Below are 14,329 nucleotides of genomic sequence, written 5' to 3' on the forward strand. Positions count from 1 at the left end.
TTCTGGGTGTCTAATGAGAGGGATGTAAGTATATCTAACATTAGTTGGTGATTCACCATGTCAAATGCTTTGCAGATGTCAATAAAGAGGGCTGAGGACAGGAAGCTATTGTTACAGTTTTTATTAATGCAGTCCGAAAAGGATAGGAGTGCTGTTGTAGTACTATGGAATGGCCTAAAGCCATGCTGGCTGTCTGATAGTAGGTGATTTTGGAGATGATCAAGTAGTTGACGAAGAATACATCTCTCCATGATTTTTGCTAAAGAGGGAAGTAGGGCTATGGGGCGGAAGTTTGAGAGTTCATTTGAGTTACCTCCCTTATGGAGTGGGATAATGTGGGATGGAACATTCAGTAATGGTTCTGTTAATTAAGATGGAAATAGGGTAGGCAAGTACTCCAGATGCCATTTGCAGATATTCAGCTGGTAGGAGGTCAACTGATGGAGTGCAAGGTTTAAGTTTAAGAAGAAGGGTGCATATGAAAGAGTTTGGTACAGGCTGCAGATGTAGTAAGTGGGGTAAATTGGTTGGCAAGGGTGACTCGGTGGTGGTAACAGGTGGTATGGGTGGTAAAGTATTAGCTAAAGATTTGACAGTTTCAGAGAAAAATCTGTTAAAAGTATCAGCAATTTGGCTGGTGTATGGACACCAACATCAGATTGCATGCAGGAAGGACCCTGACTCACCTCTCCGCCTGTCCACCATTGCATAACAGTACAAGCATACAGACACACACACACACACACACACACACACACACACACACACACACACACACACACACACACACCACCACCTTAATACCTACCTGACCATGACTTTACAGGCAGTCCTATGTTTATTCCCATGCGTTGTCCATCCTGCATCACACTTGGTAACATACACTGATTAATATCACTCATTAATGTATCATTCCTCTAAATGCCTAGACAAGTGATCACAACACACTACCTGTTACTCCATTACCTCCCTGACCTGAGTGGAGTCATTTTACATGGTCTCACTGCTATTATTCAGTGTTCACCCTGCGTATGTCTGGACATCATGAGCATGGCACCTATATTTGAGGGACTACTATGTTCACTCAATAATATCAAGCACTGGAGTGGCATGTGTAAGTATTGCTCAGTACATGCCAGATATGCTGCTCAATCAACCTATCATGTGACAACTGTAATATATGGATACACTCCCTGGTGTTGTCTAGTAATTCCCCAATGCATCTGTAGTGCTGCATACGTGGGTTGTCGGTCACCTCTCTGCTGAATGCAATATTAAGGGTATACTTGGTGTTTGCCTTTCCTCCCAATGCATGTTCCATGCTACAAACCTTATTATACTATCAGCTGTCCTGTGATTACATACGTGGCAAGTATTCCTAGTGTGTCATGTGTCAGTCCATGTCCATGTACTGCACAATCACAAAGGGATGTACTGCTGTGTGAACAACCCCACAATCACACATGTGCGTGCATGGACACCCACACAAAAGCACACATGCACACACGCATCCTACATGCATCAACCTCCCTCCACTTCACCAAAGGGACCCTACAGACAAAATAACCACCCACTGACACACACACACACACACACACACACACACACACACACACACACACACACACACACACACACACACATACATACAGGTGAGGTTGCAAAAAGATAGTACACACAGTCCTCCTATTACCCATCTGTCAACATGCATAACATATGGTACACAATAGCATGCGGTGCAGCTATAGTCAATCCATGCTAGCAACAGTATACATGTGTGTGGTGCATGTGCTGTGTTAGTAGGCGATGCCCCTTCCCCTGGATACCACAGTATACAGTATTGCTGTGCACCTGTTCTGCACCCTGACATGTATTGTGCACCAAAACCCACAGATATACAACCCATTGCTGAATGTGTAGTACTGTGTCAGTTATGTCAGGTCTAATGCTCACAGCCCCTATGTTTTTCAACAACACATACCTGGGATGATATGTGGACAGATGTCATTTGTGAATGCCTGATGTCTGGTTTACAGATCTCAACATCAGTGGACCATGTATGACCAATCCAATACTATTACACTTACAACCGTCAGACCATACTGTGGCTATGAGGAGTGTACACACCCTTATTGATATGACGCACCCTTTCTTGATCTACCATGGGGCCACATCACTGCATATATTAACAGTACATGAGCCCAATATGTGACATATGTCCTGTACATTCACATGCAGTGTATATGGAATGTGTTAAGTGTGTGGATGCTGACTGCGATGCATACACTCCATGTGTGCATATGTGTGCACACCCTTATCATGAAGTTTGTTGCAACTATTGTTATGTGTACTACAGCAGTCACTGCACCTGGCAGGGGTATACTAGCATGGGCCATCTGCATTTTCCAGTGTATGTTCAGTCTGCCCTACACATGCCCCCAAATTTGCATGATTGCAAGGTCTACTCATGTGCACATCCCTTGGTGTTCACAGACTGCCGTCACTATTGCTGTGGGGATGGGGTTACATCTGCCACAGTTCCTGAACCTGACTGTGTGCAGATACAGCCATTCATAGCATCCTTAGGATCCCTGCTGCAGTACACTTGTATGTCATGCTGACACCCCCTCCCCACCTTCAGTCTTTCTGCAGATGCTTGACAAATAAGGCCTACACATGTGTGTCAGTTTGCAGTGTCCCATGCACTGAACACCACATGTTACAGGCTAGTCCCACCTAATAATGTGGACCACAGTAATACGTTATGCCATAGTGTAAATCTGTAACAGTTGCCATTGTACTACTGGTATATACACTGTTGTTGCACTGTATACAGGTGATGTTTCACACATGTCCTTATTGTATGCCATATCTCCCACCATTGTGTTAAACTCTCTGGACACATTCTGCAATGATAGGATGTAAGTTATCTTGGAGGTGTATGACATACCCTTCCAATACCACATCATGGGCAACAGTGAATACACTGTAACATCTACATTTATGGTAAGTACACAACTGTACTATGTTCATCGTGTACTTACCATAAATGTAGATGTTAGAGTGTACTTACCATAAATGTAGATGTGTACTTACCATAAATGTAGATGTGTACTTACCATAAATGTAGATGTTAGAGTGTATTCACTGTTGCAGTGAATACACTCTAACATCTACATTTATGGTAAGTACACAACTGTACTATGTTCATCTACATTTATGGTAAGTACCCAAGAATAATGACTGCAACAGTGAAACACGATGAACATAGTACAGTTGTGTACTTACCATAAATGTAGATGTTACAGTGTATTCACTGCAACAGTGAATACACTCTAACATCTACATTTATGGTAAGTACACAACTGTACTATGTGTACTTACCATAAATGTAGATGTTAGAGTGTATTCACTGTTGCGTACTTACCATAAATGTAGATGTGTACTTACCATAAATGTAGATGTTAGAGTGTACTTACCATAAATGTAGATGTGTACTTACCATAAATGTAGATGTGTACTTACCATAAATGTAGATGTTAGAGTGTATTCACTGTTGCAGTGAATACACTCTAACATCTACATTTATGGTAAGTACACATAGTACAGTTGTGTACTTACCATAAATGTAGATGTTAGAGTGTATTCACTGTTGCAGTCCAGGCTACCCTCCCACCTTCCCCCTGGACTGCAACAGTGAATACACTCTAACAACTACATTTATGGTAAGTACACAACTGTACTATGTTCATCGTGTTTCACTGCAACTGTGATTCCGTGCATTTAACAGCTACAATACATGCACATGTACAGCATGCATTCTGGGTAGGTGTATTAGATGTGTGCATCAAATATACCATAGCCATTACTTGCCGGGTGTATTGGCAGGCATCAACATAACCCATACTCACCAGCTACAGGCTGCTGACTTGGTGGTATACAGGAAGGACCTACATAAGAGGGTGAGAGATGCAAAGTCAGTGGCCACACCTGTGGCATTGCTACAGTGTTGGTGCACCATTAGAGTACAACAGTGCATGTCCACAATACTACCACTTATGCACATTTGTTTATTACTACTATGCAGCAACAAACTATATATATTACATGTCAGATATGCATGATGTACCTGTAAGATGCGGATGCATATGGAACAGTGGTCTGCTGATGTGCCCTGTGACCTTACCTGCATGCTCTTCAGCCAGTGTGTGGGTAACATCCACCTCCACAATGGTGTCCGGCAGTTGGCTCTGCAGACAGGCAGGTGCCATGATGCTGGCGAGGAGCTCCTCAACATGTGTCGTGGGGGATGGATGGCATGTCCCTCCCCATGTTGTGAGGTGATCCCCTGGACTGCAGCAACATGCCAACAGGCATTGCGAAGCCGGTCAGAACAATGATGCCAGACCTGCACATAACTACGGTTGTGCAGTCCGACATCATTGACCCTGTGGACTAGGTCATTCCACAGGGTAGTCTGCTCCTGCTGCTCATGTCAGTAACAGGACAGGGTAGTGCTGGATTAGATAGGTTATCACTATTTCATTTTCAGCAGCTGAATAAGATGGGAGACATCCATGTGGCATCTTGCCTGAAAGACATAAAGATGGAAACAGGTCTAAGTAACTCATATAGCAAGGTTACCACAGTTCTTAATACACATCTCTGTCACCTCCCCCACCATATCAGCAATGACAAACTGTACACACATCTCAGTAGGTATGGCTACACTTACCTAACAGTAGGACAGGTATTGTATTGTACCACACTTTGTTCTATTTGTTTGTAGCCATGTTCCCTGTGTGGACACTAGCATTGTTGGCCTGTTACAGACTATTCACCTGCATGCCATTGTCAGGGCCACTAAGGTTCCATAGATGCCTGTTGTATGCTTACTTTGTGATTGCTGCACATCTGACATTCATTGTTATTGGTGATATCTATGCATGCTGTTGGACACGTTCCAGGATTGTATAGACTATTCCTACCCACATATGTTCTATAACAGGGACACATTAACATGGTTAGGGTATATTTGCCAGCAGAACCACCTCTCCAAACTCATCTGCCCATGTTACCAGGCCACATCACATGTGGGTTCCACCCTGGGGCCTCCTCATACACTGGTTCAGCACTATCTTCAGGTGGAACCACCTCAGGGGATGTTGTCCCCTCCCAGGGGGCACACACAGACATGATCCTCTCCCCCCGAGGTCAGGTCCAGGGTCTGTTCCATAGTGGGCTTCACAGACACATGTGGGATGTGCTACATCACCTTAAGGCACCCAGTACACATTCACAGGGTCCACATGCTCCTCCCACTCAGCCTCCAGGCCAGCAACCTTCAGAACATGGACTGCTGTTGTGAGTAGCTGTGGATGGGAGGCTTGTTCCCATTGTGTCCATATTGGGGCCTATGGGGCTTCCACATCACAGACCACACACACCATCCAGGGTGTTTACCCACCACATGTGTCATATACCACCCATGTAGGCTGTCCTCTATATCTACCAACCCAGACCACCTCCACAACTATACCTGCCATACTTCCACATATTCCATTCCCTACTTCACAGACAAGTGCGATGTGGTCCTGACAAGGGGTTCACATGTGACATACCCGTCCATGTTGCACACACTGCCAGCTGTATATGTCTGTGTGTATTGCTATGCGCACTGTTCCCTCACACATAGCATGCAGCACTGTGGTGGTAATACAGGGAACATGTATTTACATACATATATGTGTGTGTGTGTTTGTATATATGTAGACATGTGCATATAGATATATATCTATATATGTGTAGATATATATTATATATATATATATATATATATATATATATATATATATATATATATATATATATATCTACATGTGTGTGTGTTTATATGTCTACAAATGGGTATCTGTATATCTTTGGACATACATGTATTTATATATATATATATATATATATATATATATATATATATATATATATACATACACATATACATACCTATATATGGGGTACATTCAGAAATCAGGTCCACAATCTCAAAACTCCTTCCTGCACAATTGCACAGTTTTGTCTTGCTGCAACACAGACATATGCCACATATGGAGACATCCTAATATTAGGGGGATTTATGTAGGGCCAGATTGCAGGTAACCCTATTACACATCTATGGCATTTCAGGATGCTACAATACAGGTTAACCTGAGTGTCATGCAAGTGGTGGGCTGTGGAACCCACGTGTCCATCATTATGGCATTACTTCCAACACCAGCTATTGGTCACAGTAATATTCATCACTTCCATTACACACCACACACTGTATTGGCATACATCTTGTCAGTCAATGCTGCTCTACACAGTTGACGGGTATGGCCCACTACCCACAAGGACAGACTCTATTGTCCTTAGCAGTTATTCAGCTGAACATCATTACAACAACAACACCAGATGACACATATAAATCATTCCACATCATCTATCCCATTATTATGGACCAAGTACTACAGTCAGTTACATGCATATATACTTCACATACCTGTTGTGAGAGTGAAGTCTGTTCTGAATTGTGTCCTTGTAAGGATTTTTTTGTTCTCGTTTGGCTTAGCCTTTAGCCTGCTTTCTTTCTTAGTTTGTTTGTTTTTGTTTGTTTCCCTTTCAATTTCACTTTATTTCACTCTCTCTCTCTCTCTCTCTCTCTCTCTCTCTGTGTTTCTATCTCTCCACTAAATGGATTGAGCTGCTTTGAATAGATTGCAGCATGGCTTTTTTAGGTGATGCACATGATCACGTGATGACTTCTGCACCAATTAATGTACTCCACTTGCTACCTGCATGCAGCATGCTGTGTAGTACTTCCAATTATCACTGTCATGGCAACCCACTACTATAAATCCCTACATCATGAGGGCATGGTCCCTTTACCTTTCCTGTATAGTGGACATCCTTCCTGTGTGTGGGCAGCAGTGTTACAGACTGCAGGTAGCAATACCTCTTACACGAGAACTTGCAGACTCAGGCCCGCTACATACTTGTATGAGGTTCCAGAACTTCAGACAGACTGTGAGTAGTGTTCTTGTATGCATTGTATAGCACCAGTGTTACAGGATGTGTGTGTACATACTAGTTTAGCATGGAATGCAGTTTGTCTGCATAGGTCTAAACTGTGGGCCTATCCACTTGTTGGCCAGAGGTGTGCCTGTTATGTTTTGTCTGTCCACCACACAGGTCTTGTGTCAGATATATCACTGGTAGTGTGTGTGTGTTGAGTGCTATCAATACATGGCTACATCCATTTGTATTTCTAACTTCATATTCCTGACTAAGGGTATGTTGCAGACTATCCCATAACACCAGCGACTTGCTTAGTGTATGACAACAGTATTTCACATAGGGGCCTGTGTTCCAGCCTCTCTCCTCCACCAACATACCAGGCTTTGTCCATATGACATGCAGTCAGGGGTTGTTATGTAGTGGCCTGTGAGTATGTCATGCTGCCATTCCTGCCATCATTCCACTGCTGTTGTGCCCCCCACACATATTGTGGAGTTAGGTCCATATATGTGTGGGCTTCATCTGCACAATACAAGTGTGCCCTTATGCAGTCCAGAGGCCAGTGTATGTAACAATGGTATATGGCCCTGTATGTCAGTCAATGGGAGGGATGTACCATAACTAACCTAGGCTGTTACAACATGTGAGGGGTATCAGGGTAAGCTGCCTTAAGGTATCTGGATGTACATTACCATACAATTCACCTTGGGTAAATGCATGCCTACTGCTTCCTGCCATACAGACTGTTCTGTTTGTCAGTGTGATTGTGATGGTTTCAGTTATGCATTGTTATGTAACAGATACATCCCATTATGTTAACTGAGGTATTTACCCCCTAGGGATTGTGTACAGAGTGAAGATAGAGGCTGATTGGACTATAAATCTGCTTTACTTACTGTGGATTGATTTTTATCCTGTGGCCCAGTCTGTCTTTACAGTTGTAGTACTTGAACGCCATGGCCTGAACAGTAACATATGTAATCCTTTCCAGAATACTGTATTAATTTATCTGTTTGACAGTTGCATTAGTCTGTTTATATGTATTTTAGAGTCTAAACAACTATATGACATGGCATATACAACTGTAATATTACACAAATAAAGCTTTCCCATGTATGCAAACCTGTGTGTGGTGTTATATCCTTTGACTTCTCTTTGGTTATATGTTGCAGGCAACAGTTGTCATTTGTATGGGTGGCTCCAAAAAAACTTGAAAAGACACAAAATCACTGGAAAGCTAACAAACTGCTCCAAACCAAAACCAAAAGACACGGACACCAAAGGTTAGTGCTTTCATTTACTTTAATATGCTGTGAACTTCATCAGAAAAACACTCTAACCACCCTAAAACAGCATTTAAATGCTTAATTAGCAGTCACATGACTGAATAATCATAGTTTAAAAAGAAAGCTCATTTTTATAAATGTAAAATAATACATACAAAAATCCATAGAGTGGAAATAGTAGAAGTAGAAAACATAATTAACATTTTTTTTGTACATTCTAATAAATGTCATAAAATGAAGTTTTAAGAAACTTTATAGCTTAGTTTGCAAAAAACACTTTATGTTAATGGTGTCATTTAGACCTGGTGCAACATCTGCACTCAAGTAAATTTGCCATAAGGATTCTTTGCATTCTAACCAGGTTTTATAATCACCTGAAAAAGTTTCTTGACTGACAGTATCTATCACTGAAAAAACACATTTTTTAAGTCAATACAAATACCAGCATGTTTTGCCAAAGCATTGGTTTGTTCCTTTTTCTTAATTGCTAAAAGATTTCATAAATACATCTTTTTAAACACCTAGTAGTCTTTCCTATTTAATAACTTGGGCAGGATAGACATTGTGCAACATATACTACAATTTCACTCTGACAAATGTAATATCCTTTGGCCCAAAAAGTTCTTTTTATGTGACTAAATTCTACTGAAGATGTGTTACTGATGTACCTACACTGTCTACAAGAATTACAAGAATAACTACCTTTTTTCTGAATGAGTGCACTTTTTGTGTCAGTTTTGTTGTTGCAAACCTTTTCTAATAGACTCAATGTTTGTAACTTTTTTATAAGTAAACAGAGGTCACAGTCCTATAATCTTGGCTAAATCTATATTACCTAGTACAATTTTCCAATTGTCAACTATAATTTTTCTAATGGTCCACATATCTCATTAACTATAGGAAGTGGAAATGAAAATGTAAAGCTGTTGTCCTTGTCTTTTGGTTTTGGTTTGGAGCAGTTTTTGTATGGGTGGCTCATACAGTGTCCAGTTGGTAAGGTGGTAACTGTAGGCATAGAGGCTGTTCTGTATTGTGTGCGTCCTCTACATATGTATCCTCCTATACATATCTCTCTGTGTGTATGTGTAGTTACATATATAGCTATATATATATGTAGATAAATATATATAGATATATATATATACATATGTGTGTGTGTGTGTGTGTGTGTGTGTGTGTGTGTGCGTGTGTGTGTGTCTGCATATATGTGCCTGTGTATATGTATCTTAGGAATGTTGATTGCTTCCACACTGTACATTCCCTATGGTAGCAAGACTGTACTGCATGATATGTTACTGATACCAGCCTCACATCATACAGGTGGGATGGGGTACTGTTAACATCTTGTGCCCATGTTGTGTCAGGTCCTGGGTATGAGATCTGCAACAGTTGGCATTGTATTGCAGGGCAGATGTGTTTGGCTGTGGGGGGATATCTATACGTACAAGACGTATGTTACTTGGGCCCCCCTCACCCCCATTAATGGTGCATGTGGTCATATATGTTTTGGTTATGTTCTCTTTTATATCTATAGGTATATGTCTGTATGTAAATATGTAGATATATATTTATGCTTACACACACACATATATATATATATATATATATATATATATATATATATATATAGACATATATATGCAGACATATATTAGATGTATGCATATGTATATATATATATATATATATATACACACACACACACACACATATGTGTATATATATATATATATATATATATATATATATATGTATATATATATATATGTATATATATGTATATATATATATATATATATATATATATATATATATATATATATATATATATATATATATATATATATATATATATATATATATATATATATATATATATATATATATATATATATACACACACACACACACACACACACATGCATCTACATGTTTAAATACATTTTCTGTACTGTTGAATGACTGGTGCTGGATGATATATTTGTGAAAACATCAGGGTTATTTATATCTGACATGGATAAATGGTAAATCACTTTGGATATGGTGTGCAGAGTCCTTGGTTTGAGCCTTGCAGAGGCTGTTTATTTTCTTGCTGGGCAGAACAAGGGCTGTTGGATACAGAGTGATTAAGGCACTTTTAAGCATTTCTAAGCGGGTTTGTGTGGATTTGCACGAAGGTAAGCACTGCTAACTTCCGGTTACAGTTTCTTATACTGATTTAGCTTTTAAATTGCTTAACCTGTGTAGTCATTTCTTAACCCCCCCATGCAAACAGGCTTAAAACTGCTTACTGCTGCTTAAAAAAGCTTACTCCTGCTTACCCCCATGCTAATTTCTTTAACAGAAAATAAAAAAAGGTTGATAGGAAAGTGGTGAAAAAGGGGCACAAAGAGGGAAAGACAATAGGGAAAATAGCTAGGTATGTGCAGAAAGGGGGTAGGGAAGGTCCATAGCTGCCCATTTCTTCTACAACAACAGCTGTGCATATACACTGTATTTGGAGGTAGATTTGGACACTTAAACCCCTGTGAGAGGGGTGAGGACAACAATAATATGTTGTGAAGCCAATTAGAACAGATTACATGTGTCCAGTGGACATGTGTGTGAAATGGACAGCTATGTATTGGGCAAGATTTTTTGGGGGGGCAGATTGCCCCTTTTTTCAGCTGAGAGTGGGATGATGGGGAGGGATAGTAGGTATATTTGCAGAGGTAGGTTGGGTAGGTAAACAGACAAGACAAGCAAGATGCATACAGAGGTGGTATATGACACCTTGAAGGGGAGGGGTGTTGGGAAATCGGAAGCCCATGAGCCCCCTAATGGAAGCAGTGTGACTGAAGTCCCCAACCATGGGCAGTCACCACTGCACCTTCACAGCCCCAAAGATGGCTGTACTGAGGGCTGAGTTGGAGAGCCAGGCCAACCCTCTAGTCATGACACATGGCACTTGAGCTGGTGTAGAAGATGCTAGGCATGCCGAAAGGCATTTTAATAGCAAAAAGAAAAAGAAAGCTCAAGTATTTTCTGTAGAAGATGGAGCAGAAGTTTATGTAGTACAGTCCGGGAAAAAGGGCAAGAAAAATGCACAGGGAAACAAACAATCTGATCAGCGATGAGAGGACTTTGAAGAGCAAAAGAAAAGAGGTGAATGTTTTAAATGCGGTAAAAAGGGACACTTAGCAAACGATTGCTGGAAAAACAAGAAGGCAACCACGGAAGACAAGGAGGGTGAGGACTGACTATATGGAAGTCAGGAATCACTAGAAGGGGATAGAGAAGAAAGGACAAATGAGAATGTGATAGATGGAGTAGAGGATGTGACAGAAGAGATAGAGGAAGAGCAAGAAGTTAGTGACAATGAAGAAAATGAAATATTAGACCTAGCTTTATTGAGCTTGGAGCTCTATTTAGCAGACACGAAACCAGAAGTTACACTCTTGGTAGAAGGGAGGGAAGTCAAATTCTTGTGTGACTCAGGAGCATCACGAACCCTGATATATCCCTCCAAACTGCCAGAAAACACGGAGTCACCTGATTACATACTGGTAAAACCAGCTAATGGACAGCTGTATCAGGAGCCCCTCTCCCGTAATATTGCAATAACTGATCCAGTTTCAGGATTGACACAGAAAAGCAAAATTGTTGTTTCTGCAAAATGCCCAGTAAACCTCTTGGGCAGAGACCTCATGAAACTATTTGGTATAGCAGTAGTCCCAACCATGCAGGGTATGGAAGCACAGCGACAAATTGATACCTTTGCAGTGCAATCGGAGGGTGAAATGTTTTATTGGTACAGCCAGGACTTGGTTACGACTGGTCCAGAGTTTGTGACCAAAGACTTAATGAATGTAGCCATCAGCAAGTTCCCCTCCCTTGACACTGATAAGCAACACATGTTGCACTGTACCCTGCATTATTGTAACACACCAGGACCTGACAAGGAATATGAGCAAAAATTGTTTAAAAATCATGCAAACAGACTGATATTACATAACCTGTACTGGGACACAGAAGGGAACAGTGTAGCCAGCTGTTCATTGCCCCAGGAGTTCTTTACACTTTATAAATCTAATCGATTACCACATTTTAGCTTAACCAAGAACAAAAATATAGAATGGGCAGACCTAGGAGAAAAAGTCACGAGATGGGAGAAACAGACAGAATTAGAACTGTCAGAACAGGGAATACAAATACAGAAGTTGAATTGGATACCTCAGACCCACCCAGCCGTGCACTTGAAGTCTAGCAAGGACAGCTGATTAGCACTCCTATTAAAGGAGGAAGAGAATGCCTTACAAAATATACCAGAGATTCTCTGGTCAACAGGAAAGTCAGATGTAGGACTTATTTGTACAGCGGGACAAGTAACTATCATGCCAAAGTCAGCATTCAAACCACAAAAAAGACAGTATCCCTTAAGAAAAGATGCAGAGGCAGGAATAAAGCATATTATAGCAGCCTTACTTAAAGGGGGAATACTGGTAGAATCTCCCAATTCACCATGTAATACACCCTTATTTCCAATTAAAAAAGCAAATGGAGAATGGCGTATGGTCCAAGATTTACAAGCTGTAAATGATGCAGTAATACCAAGGGCACCTACGGTGCCAGACCCACACACCCTGTTGAATGATTTAAAACCTCAACAGAAGTATTTTTCTGTGGTAGACATCAGCAATGCGTTCTTTTCGATACTGATACACCCTGACAGCCAGTATTGGTTTGCATTCACATTTCAGGGAAAAGGTATACATATACGTGACTACCACAGGGGTATTGTGAAAGTCCACACAATATTCTCACAAGAAATGGCAAGTAACTTGGCGGGATTCACCCCACCAAAAGGCAGTCATATTTTACTTTATGTTGATGACATATTGCTGGCAGCCCCCACCCAGCAAGATTGTAGAGAAGATACCATAGCGCTATTACGATTCTTAGCCGCTGAAGGACATAAGGTAAATAAAAGTAAACTGCAGCTTTGGAAAAAACAAGTCAAATACCTGGGATATGTAATATCCAAGGAAGGTAGAACATTAAATGAGGACAGAAAAGTAGCAATATTGCAAGCACCAAAACCCACTACCAAGAAGGAAATTATATCCTTCCTGGGTACAACTAATTTTTGCTGGAGCTGGATTCCAAACTATGCTTTGAAATCTGCACCTCTGACTGACCTCATATATAAGAAGCCTATGGCAGCACAGGATTTGTTACAATGGACACCAGAAGCAGAATCCGCTTTCTGCAAACTGAAGCAGTTAATAGCATCCTCATTAGTTCTAGGATTACCAAACTACCATAAATGTTTTTTCCAAACTGTAGATTGTAAGCAAGGTTATATGACATCAGTGTTAACACAACAGCATGGGGATAAGCAATGCCCCATTGCTTACTATTCATCACAACTAGACCCAGTGGCATGGTCCTTACCCCACTGTGTACAAGCAGTAGTTGCAGCTGCAATGGCAGTACAGGCTTTGGCCTCAGTAGTCTTATTCCACCCTCTCACTTTGAGAGTGCCTCATGCAGTCGCGATTATTTTACTACAAGAAAAGGTGGCATATCTTTCCCCTGCTTGGCATCTTTCCTATATGACAACCTCACATGACAATTGAGCGATGCATGACTTTGAACCCTTCTACTCTGCTCCCAACCCCTGCAGATGGCACACAGCACCGCTGCTTGCAGGTAATTGAGCAAATGACACTACCTAGAAAATATCTCACGGATGTCCCCTTGGATGATGCCGAGGTGACATACTACGTGGATGGTTCGTGCAAAAGTGGTCCTGCAGGACAGAACCTAGTAGGATATGCAGTAGTTTCAGACACTGAGATTATAGAAGCAAAACCTTTACAACACAACTTATCTGCACAGGCAGCAGAATTGCTTGCCTTGATACGGGCATGTACCTTAGTAAAGGGTAAATGTGTAAACATTTTTACTGACAGCCAGTATGCTTTTTGTACTGTACATGTTTTTGTGCA

This window comes from Protopterus annectens, chromosome 2.part0 (genome assembly GCF_019279795.1).
Source record: "Protopterus annectens isolate FY-2018-M chromosome 2.part0, PAN1.0, whole genome shotgun sequence".
NCBI lineage: Eukaryota > Metazoa > Chordata > Ceratodontiformes > Protopteridae > Protopterus > Protopterus annectens.